This window comes from Furipterus horrens, unplaced genomic scaffold (genome assembly GCF_987537825.1).
Source record: "Furipterus horrens unplaced genomic scaffold, mFurHor1.1.pri manual_scaffold_11, whole genome shotgun sequence".
Taxonomy (NCBI): Eukaryota; Metazoa; Chordata; class Mammalia; order Chiroptera; family Furipteridae; genus Furipterus; species Furipterus horrens.
In genome coordinates, this window is record NW_028327181.1 from 21678215 (window position 1) to 21684214 (window position 6000).

Sequence of the window (6000 nt, forward strand, 5' to 3'; positions counted from 1 at the left end):
AGGTCTTTGGTCCCCTTCCTGCTCGCCTGCAGAAACGCCACTCCTGAAGAGCAGAGTGCAGTTTCTGCTTCGGTGTAGGGTAGGTGTCGGGAGGAGCTGCCTCGGCAACGCACGGAGAGCGCCACAGGCCTGCACGCAGCCCCGCCTCCCCTTGGCTTCCCCGGAGAGGCGGCAGTTGTGGCTGTCCGCCAAGGCCTGCCCGTCCGCCTGCTCCTGCGAGCTGTCCGTTCTCTCCGCTCTCTCCTGGAGTGGCTCTCGCAGTCCCAGCTTCCGGGCGCTGTGGTTCCTCTGGCTTTTCACTGCTTTCAGTGTTCAGTTTCATCCGCAGTTTCACCCGTTCCTCAAGCCACCCTGCTGCATTCACTGTCACGCCAGCAGGCGACACAACTGTAGACTGGGAGAGAGGCTCCGTCCCGGTGGAACCAGCTTGGCCTCTGGCCCCAGCGTCCACCCAACTTGTCCTTGGACCTGCCCCAAGTCAATTGATCTCACTGAACTTCAGTTCAAACAGAAAAAGGAAAAAGTAATTTCTATTTAAAAGGTCATGAAGCAGAAATATGACACTGTGAGGGAGAGCAAAAAAACTTGCTTCCCGCCTTGTAATTTCTCCCCCTGAGCTAATGAATTAAACAGACAAATTAACAGGAGACCATGTCCAGAGTTTATTAGGGGTGTACGTGCGGGGGTACCATGAGATAGGCGACCCGAAGACACGTTGGGCAATTGAGGTTTCTGTGTTAATTTGGACAAAGAAGAAGATGGGGGCGGGGGGGCGGCAGGAGTTTGGGATTTCAAAAGGAAAGCCGGTGCTTCACAGGTGGACGGCGTGCGGTAAATAAGTTCTTTCTGGACAACCCTGAACAATGGGATGCAGAAGAACGTTCAGCAAACAGGCTTTACTAGATTTCCTCCTATCTGCCACATTTAATCCATAGGTCCTAAAGTGAACTTGCTAAGGTGACATTGCTAAGGTTCCCTTCCTGAAGCAGGTTTTTCTGCCCGAATTCCTTTAGGTAGGAAGAGGGAAGGTCAAAGGTTCTGAGTCTTTTTTTCCCCCCTTAATAACCAGCTTAAAATCAAATCCCAAGTATATCTTGGGGTGGCAAAACTTTGGTCCCCCTCAATACTTAGTGTAAAGTGCCTGCCACTGAGAGGCCATTTGAGGACTGTGACTTCGATATAATTATTATTACTATTAGCAGTTAGCCCATTTTCCTTTTAATTTGGAAGACATCAAGCACTTTATTTTTTTTAAGATTTTTTTTTATTTTTAGAGAAGAAGGGAGAGAGAAAAAGAGGGAGAAATATTGATGTGCAATAGAAACATCGATCAGTTGCCTCTCACACATCCCCAGCCCCCAACTGGGGACCTGACCTGCAAACCAGGCATGTGCCCTGAGTGGGAATCGAACCATGACCTTTGGGTTTGCAGAATGACGCCCAACCCATCGAGCCACACCATTCAGGGCTATGCCAGTATTATTTTAAGTTTAGTCCCGCATTACAAATGAGAATGCCAAGGTCAGGTGTCCTGATAAGGATCACACAGCTAGTCAGTCTTTAAACCTGCCTAGTCCGGCTCTTAATTGTTATACATTTATGTCTCCCCACAATAAAACTTTATTTTTATGAATATCACTTCAAATAACTTTATCAATTAAAACCTTTTAGTGAGCACCTTTTAGGTATAAAGCACTAAAACGAAGAGGTGTAAGAAACTACCTGGTTTAAACACATCTGTGGGCCTCCTCAGGATCTCTTGGTCTTGCCCGTCTCTAGAACCCTTGACTACCACAACCACCCACTTGGGGCTCCTCCCACCATTCCCAGACACTGCAAAGGTTGGGATCTGGCTTCCCCAGCATCTGCTGAGAGGGCCAAGTGACCAGACCCAAAAGTGCAAGTATGTCTCCCCGTGAACGTGAGAAAGGCATGGGAGGAGCCCAAGAGATAGATTCCTTCTCCTCGTCTCCTTCCATTGGCCTGTCCTGAGTGTGGTTTTCCAGTTAACCTCATCTGGAGACCTCCCTCATGGTCAAGCAAGAACACCTGTTAAGTGTCCAGCTGTGTCTCTTGTGACTTGTCAAAAAGCAGTAGTCAGCATGGTAACATGTCACCTTGCTTTTGTTTTCCAACTTTTCCTACCCCGTTTTCTTGTCCCTCCCTCTCACCTAAGATTGAGTTAATTGCTTCAATCTATGTTTACTAGAAAGTCTTTAAATATAAGGAAGCTACATAAAACTTTATAAGGATTAGGCCTGTGTCTATATAAAATAACTAACAATAAAAATGACTATTTGACCAATACTGAATAAGTAGGATACAGCAGAGCACAAATGTGAGTCTCGGCCTGCCTATTATTAACTGGGTGATCTTGCATTTTCCATGCCTCATATATAGAACAGAGACAGTGACCCCTGTGTCACACTTCCATACATTGATGGTGAGAATAAAAAATGATACAACCTCCAGGGAAGAAAATTTGACAATAACTATCAAAATGTAGCATGTTTTTACCCTTTGATCTAGTAGTCCCAGGCTTGAAATTTATCCAGAAATATTCTTATATGAAATGTTGGATGTAAAAGTCCATTCACTGCAACATTGTTTATAACTAATGAAAACCAACCCAGTCGTCCATCATTAGGACCTATATCCACCAAATGGAATATTATGCAGCCGAAAAAAGGAAGTGTGGACACTCTCAGAGAACTGCTGTAGAAAGCACTGTAGGACACATCGTCAAATGGAGAGGCAGAGAGAGATGGAGAGACAATGAGAAGCAGAATGATGTATACAGTGTTATGTTCTATATTCTAAGAAGAAGAAACTAAAACTATATATTTGTACTTGCTGATCTTTTGCATAAAGAACCATTGAGAGGATCCAAAGAATAACTTTAAAAATTACTTCAGTGGAAGGTGGATGATAGGGTTGACAGGAACCGGGATAAGATTGAGCCCTCTTACTTTATAACTTTTTATAATATTTTTATTTTTGAACCATAATAGTGGTTGCTTATCCAAAACAAAACAAAATGAAAAAGAAGATGAGACTAATACCCACCTCTTAGGGTTTAAATGCAATAATGTGAGAAAATTTCCAGCACGTTCCTAGCACCTGACACAATAGGATAGTTAGTAAACGGTATAACTACAAAAATAACTTCCAGTTGCAGTGGAGGAAGGAAGGCTTCAAGAAGGAAGAGGAACTTAACCTCGGCCTGAAGGCTGGGGAAGACTCAGAGAGAAATAGAGAAATGGGGATCCGTCCCAACAAGGGAGTAGGAGGAGCAATGGGAGCAAAGCCTGGACGGCAGGATTGCAGGTGGAAGGCTCTGGACACCAATGGTCTGTAGGTTCAGAGCAAATAGTTCTTTGCAGAAGAACATTTAGTAATGAACTTAGTGAGATAAATCAAGGCCTCATAAGGGAGAGTTTGAATTGTCTATAAGAACTTGGGAGTTTCTTTATTCTTTGGGTCATAATAATAACTAATCTTTATATTTGTATTGTATCTTACGCTAGAAACGCCAATCTTATTGTCTGGATTTGATACCAACCCAAATTAATGTTATGAGCCTCTAAAATGTTCTTGGGCTAGTGTCAAAAAATGTCCCTTTTAGCAACAGCAAGAGTGGTCAGAGTGGAGCATCACCAAGCTGGCTTAGTCATGTTGAAAGTTTTCCAACTAAATAGTGATTTCACATGTTTTGCTTTTGGCCATGGCTTTGGATTTTATTGGAATTTATTTACATAAGAAAAAGACAATTAATTGACAACTGAAGAAGGGAAGGGAAAATGACCATCAAAAAAATCAATTGATGGTTTAGGGCCTTTGTTTTTTACTCCCCACTAAAGGTTCCAAAGTTCAAAACAACAACTGCCCCCATAATAAATTGGACCGAGAGGGCAAAAGAATAACAGAAGTCATTTGTCTTCATTTGGATGATTTCCAAATTTATACAACAAAGTTCGCATCAAATACGCAGGACATGCTGATTATTTATGATGAAATTTAATATTGACATGTTATTAAATGACCCGACCCTCCCCCAAGCATTTGGAATTTTACATGTAATGACTGCAGGATAACTCTCCTCCAAGACTAAAAGGTTGATAATCGGCAGTTTTCCTCTGCAAGATTTACTTCCTTCAAAAAGAAATTCCAGTAGGTTGACTGTATTCTCACTTCTTGTCCATTTCCTGAATTGTGTGCAAGAGGATTTCACGGAGAGGGAGAATTCTATGGCCTTTTTAATGCTGAACAGGCTAAGCTCCGGAGACACACTGCCTAAACCCATTACACACAGATCACCTAACTCTGGGACTGGGTTTGAGATGCTAGATTAATTTACCCAAACACCAGATCAGGAGAAAATGACTTTACACATCTCCTTTGCGCCAGCAAAGAATGTGGAGATCATTTTACAGGAAAGAGAAAGACAGGTCTGTCGTGGAGGCCAGCACTGAAGATACGAAAGCCACCCTCCCTGTCATTTAGGAGCCCCTGTCTGGGACATGAAAGAGACCTAAAGGCCTGAGACACAATGATGAGCCATTGGGGATGTTTGCAAAGGGCAGCAGCTAACGAATGAGTAACTTGAAGCTGGATGGTTTCAGAAAAAGCACTGGTGTGAGGATTGGAAACCCTCTCCAGCCTCATTTATTCCCAGATCCCCCATTCTCCGGTGTCTGTTGTGTGAACTTGGGCCAATCACCTCGTCTCTACAGTAGAATTTCCCTTCTTTCCCTGAGGGGAAAAATAGGTGCCTGTGCCAGGGTCTCTAAGGGGCTGGCATTGTTAGGACAAATTCTGGCAACTTTTACAGCTCCAGCAGAGGTTGGAACAACAACCAAAAATCGCCATAATGTCTCAGCTGTTGCTTGAAGGATTTGGTTTTAAGTCCTGAGGACATCTAACACCTAGGGCAGCTCTGAGCAGACTAGCTTCTGGAGGTGCTGGGGGCCTTCTGCTTGGTCCTGTCCATAAGGTGTGTGGAGTTCGGTGAGTTTCCTCATCAGCAAAACTGGCATACATATTCCATCGGTTGCCAGGTTGTTTTGAGAATTTAAGGTGATAAAGCATAACACACATGGTCCTTCTGATTATTCATCAGCTTGGTGTCAATGACCGCCATTCCTGATCAACTGTAAATAGTTCTTATATCAGAAGTAAAGAATGTTATGCAAACGCACGTGCATCTGGTACAAGTGACTTACCGTGCTTTGTACGTCAGCTTCCTCATCTGTGAAGCAGTAATAAACAGTCCCTATTTCCTATAACTATTGTAGGATAAGTGAAATCATGCATGCGAAGAATTTAGCCCAGACACGAGGACATAATCAATAATAAAAATGAACTACTGTTATTATTTTTATCATCATCATCACGGTAAGAATCATTGTGAGTTTTCCTACAGACCAAAGTTTTCTCTCATTGTGTTAGTTGTGAGCAACTATTTCGCTGTGTGAGCAATGGCACAGGAGTGCACATGAATTACTGGTTTGTGTTACAATCTTTCACATATGAATAATGAGGACAATACTTGCTCTACATATTGATACTTATCTATAAATGTCATCAGTTTAGAAGGCTGTTGTGAGGATTAGATAAGCTGGGCAGATGTTGAGCATTGTATCATACTTATGAACACAATATACACATCGTATATCAAAAGACAAACCTAATGAATCATTATCCTTAGTCTTGCTTTTACATTGCCTAACCCAGTGGTTTCTCCTCTCTCCATTAGTTGAAAGTACTTAAAGAGCATCACTGCTGACACCCCTTAAGACAATAGCTCTGAGCTGGCCCCTCTAAATGCCCTGTGTCTTCCCCAGTCTCATGCCCTGTTCGACCCACCGTGCTTCCTGATTTTCCCTTTCCTGTGCCCCATCCTCTCCCTTTGACCATAGCCTTGACCATTGTCTGTCCAGTTCTGGGGGTTCTGGGTACCAACTCTCCTGGGAGAAATGGAAACTCTTTGTTAGGGGCTCC